This window comes from Macrotis lagotis, chromosome 6 (assembly GCF_037893015.1).
Source record: "Macrotis lagotis isolate mMagLag1 chromosome 6, bilby.v1.9.chrom.fasta, whole genome shotgun sequence".
Lineage (NCBI taxonomy): Eukaryota > Metazoa > Chordata > Mammalia > Peramelemorphia > Peramelidae > Macrotis > Macrotis lagotis.
Window position 1 is genome coordinate 164,350,996 of NC_133663.1, and position 4,394 is coordinate 164,355,389.

The window sequence follows — 4,394 nt, forward strand, 5'->3', positions numbered from 1 at the left end:
CTAAGCTTATTTGATGGGAGGTACCTTGGGTGGTGTTGACCTACGTGGAGAGGCTGAAGCCCCTGCTTCTGGAAGAAGCATGAAGACATTCAATGGAAATGCCTTTGAGAAACTAAGAACCATACACAGACAATCTGTAACTGGTTCCAGTCTACTAACCAAATACTTTTCATTCTCTTAGTTTTTTAAGATGCTTAGATAGTTTGATTTCTTCGTTGATGGTATCTGGTGAGAAATATGCTGTAAGGAGAGAGGTTTTGTTTCTGTCTAGGACATTTGGCCCAGAGAGCTGAGTCTTGGCCTCTCTGTTCTTTGCCAGTTTAGGTGTAGGGACTGGAGTCTCCAATATTGTGAGTTTTGAAATGTCAGGGGAGCAAATGTGTTATTATGCTAGTATCTAGTTTTTGTATCCAGCTAGCCCCAAGGAGTAAGGAGAGATCTATAGGAAATGCCCTTTAGGATGTGCTGCATCTAGATATAAACTGGGTGGGATTAATGTGATACAGGAACTGGTGGTATTATCATTTGACAAACATCAAATGCCTACTATGAAGATGACAATATATTGACATTGGTTATTGGTTATAAATATAAGTTATTGGTTATAAATATAACAGTTATTTCATAATTGGTTGTAACTTATGTAAGTTATATGACTAGTAAGGACAAATGTCAAAAGAGTATCAAATTAGAGGTTAGGATAAAGCTGAAATGTAGAGACTGTAGAAGTCATAGGCAATAAATGTTTCAAAGTAATGGTTTATAGAATTTGAGAGCAGCACTTTTGAAATGTGGATACCTTTGTAATCTAAATATTTTTGTAGAATCCTACATGCTATTTATATTATCAGTACTTTTGCTGATTGAACAAATATACTTAAAGAGTTGACACAGATATCTTAAAATATTTATACTTTATTAATCATAATAGTAACACACATAATTGTAACATTGAGACATTTATTCAGACTATAGAAATTATGTTTTCTTACTTGTGGATTTGTAGGTGGATATCCAAAGCACAAAAGCTGGGAAGCACTGTTTTAGAGTATAAAGATTCTTGCAAAACATTTTGGAGGAGGAGAATGAAAGATTAGAAATATTATTATATCATAATAGGAATTAGCTGCTAAGAAGAATGGAAGGCTATAGAGAGCTTGACAGCTGAACTATGTTATCCAGGAGAACATTTACAGATTAAAACTGAAAGCCAACAAATAGATATAAATGAACAAATGTTGTGGAATGTCTATTTTTATAGAGTTCTGAAACCTCTGCTTCATTTTTGTTGCTATAGTCAAAGAATTCATTCCTGGTAGCCAGAGTGCAGTATCTGAACATTTAACCTGGCCAGTCCTTAGAAAAGACACAGGACTATTATTAAAACTTTTCCAGTAGAGTGGTGTAATCTGCCAGGGCTTATCCCCCACTAGCACAGGTTTTGAGGACTGAGGGTCACCTCTGTGCCTTGATTAAAGTAAACCTTTGTGATAGAGTGAAAATTGGCCATACACAGAATGCAAAACTAAAGATGGGTTGCATCAGCACCACTGGAGGGAGCACTTACATAAATCAGGTCATAGAGTAAAGTATTGAAACCAGAATTCAAACAATTTCATTTGTACTTTATCCCTCAGAAGTTGTAAGGGAACTTGAATGGTTGATCAAATATATACTGAAAAAATTTATTCTGGAGGCAACAATATCAAAAGCAAAAAGGCACTGGTTAATAAGACTTCTAAAGGAAAAAAAGTTTCTAAAGAATGGGAAAGATTATTGTTGGAACCAGTTTTGTACCATTGAAGATACCAAAACAGGTGATTGGAAAAACATCAGCAACTAGTGATGCATATACCTAAATCGTCATCTTTATAAAAATTTTATGAGAATGTTTCATATGATCAAGAGTATTTGAATTTCTGTTGATATCTTTTGTTGTAATATCATATTCCTTTCCAAATACACCCTTCCTCAAGTTCCTCAGCAAATCTTCTCTTTTTCTTACAAAGATTGAAAAAGAAAAAAAAAAATCAGTACAGCCAACACATTGATTCTGGCATGGAATGTGATATTAAACTCCCACCCTCAACCTCTCATTTGTCCTTGGAGGTATATTCATGTAAATGTGACATTATGTGAATTATAGGCAAGATAAAAATGAACCCAAATGGCAGTTGAGCCTTCAAAGTCAGGGGAAATATAATCATCTAAATATTTAGTGATTGATTTGAGTTCTCAATATAAATCATCTTGGGGAATTATTAGCATAACTTCAGGATAGTTCCCAATCCAGGGATGAATTTCTAACTTTTAACTTTTCTTACTTTTTTTTAAAGAGCCTAACTCTTTATATCATAGACTTAAACACTGGAAAGGATTTTATTGTGGCTGAGTCATTTCAATTGGATTGACTCTATGACTCCATTTGGGGTGGTCTTGGCAAGGATACTGGAATGATTTGCCATTTCCTTCTCCAGTTTATTTAACAGATGAGGAAACTGAGGTAAACAAGGTTAAAAGACTTGCCCAGGGTTGCACAGTAAATGCTCCTGAAGATGAGCCTTCCTGAGTCCAAACCCAGTGCTCTACCCACTGTACCATATCAAGTCCAACTGAATAATTTTACAGATGAGGAAACCGGGGTAAGATTAGGGGAAGGACTCTCTACTCACTACCTCGACTGATCTCTCTCCGTGCAATCTGGATCCATCCTTTCATCTGGAGCGATCCCCTCAGTTCTTGTCATCATGACTGGACAGATGACCCTTCGGGGTACTCTTAAAGGCCACAATGGCTGGGTGACCCAGATCGCCACGACTCCCCAGTTCACAGATATGATCCTGTCAGCCTCCCGAGATAAGACCATTATCATGTGGAAGCTTACCAGAGATGAAACAAACTATGGAATCCCCCAGCAAGCCCTCAGGGGTCACTCACATTTGGTTAATAATGTGGTCATTTCCTCTGATGGCCAGTTTGCACTCTCAGGTTCCTGGGATGGTACATTAAGACTGTGGGATCTCACAACTGGCACTACCACCAGGCGTTTTGTTGGTCACACCAAGAATATGCTGAGTGTAGCCTTCTCTTCAGACAACCACCAGATTGTCTCTGGTTCCAGAGATAAGACTATCAAGCTGTGGAACACGTTGGGTGTCCGTAAATACACTGTGTGCAGGATGAGAGCCATTCAGAGTGAGTGTCCTGTGTTCGTTTTTCACCCAATAGCAGCAACCCCATTATTGTTTCCTGTGGCTGGGATAAGCTGGTCAAGGTTTGGAACTTGGCCAACTGCAAACTGAAGACAAACCACGTTGGCCACACAGGCTACCTTAATACAGTTACAGTTTCTCCTGATGGCTCTCTTTGTGCATCTGGAGGCAAGGATGGTCAAGCCATGCTTTGGGAGCTCAATGAGGGTAAGCATCTCTATACTCTGGGTGATGGCAACATAATCAATGCCCTCTGCTTCAGCCCCAATTGCTACTGGCTTTGTGCTGCCACTGGGCCCAGCATCAAGATTTGGGATCTAGAGGGCAAAATCATCGTGGATGAGTTTAAGCAAGAAGTGATCAGCACCAGCAGCAAGGCTGAGCCTCCACAATGTACTTCCTTAGCCTGGTCTGCTGATGGCCAGACTCTTTGCTGGATACACAGACAACTTGGTACAGGTGTGGCAGGTGACCATTGGCACTCGGTAAAGGGTCATCCATAACTCAGATTTTGAAATAAAGATCTTAATTTTTGCCTTTTGAAAAAAAAAAGATCCCTTGCAAGTGGGGAGTGCTTTAATATAGAGTTAGAAAGGTTAGGTATACCAAAGTCCAACACTGGGAACACTTTCCCAACTCCCTTAGCCTCTTTTCCCCTCTGACTGGAGGGCTAGAGGGTGAAGTACTGAACTCCTCCCACTGTTTTGCCTTTTTATTCTTCCCCATCCCACCTTTTCAATTTCTCTTAGGGGCCTTCCCCTTTAGATTATAAACTCCTTGAAGGTGGGGATTATCATTTTCTTATTTATATTCTGAATGCTTAGTATAGTGCCTGGGAAACCTTAGGTGCTTAATAAATGTTTATTGAATTGAAAAATTGTTGCTAGGTCTGAAAAAGCCTGGGGCAGGGCTGCCATTGGATAGCCATCCGGCTCTTGCTGACTATATTCCCTAACCCCAAACTCCAGAGATTTAGGTCTAACTGCTGAGATCAGAATTCACAGCCCAGGACTATGGTCATGGTTCAAGCCGTGAACTGAGGCTACTGAAAAATGCAGAATTCAGAGAATGATAAGAAAGCTGGCTTTATTGAGGAGATATTCACAAAGTGAAGACTGGTCTGGATAGAAAGACACAAGGCAGTCTTCAGGGGTCCTGGGCAGTCCAATATGAGTGAGGCAG

The 4,394-nt window shown here is 39.6% G+C and overlaps 1 pseudogene; it reads left to right on the forward strand.

Moving 5' to 3' along the window:
* Nucleotides 1-2,680: 2,680 nt before the first annotated feature.
* Nucleotides 2,681-3,758, forward strand: LOC141491910 (small ribosomal subunit protein RACK1-like; annotated as a pseudogene).
* The last annotated feature ends 636 nt before the right edge of the window (nucleotides 3,759-4,394 follow it).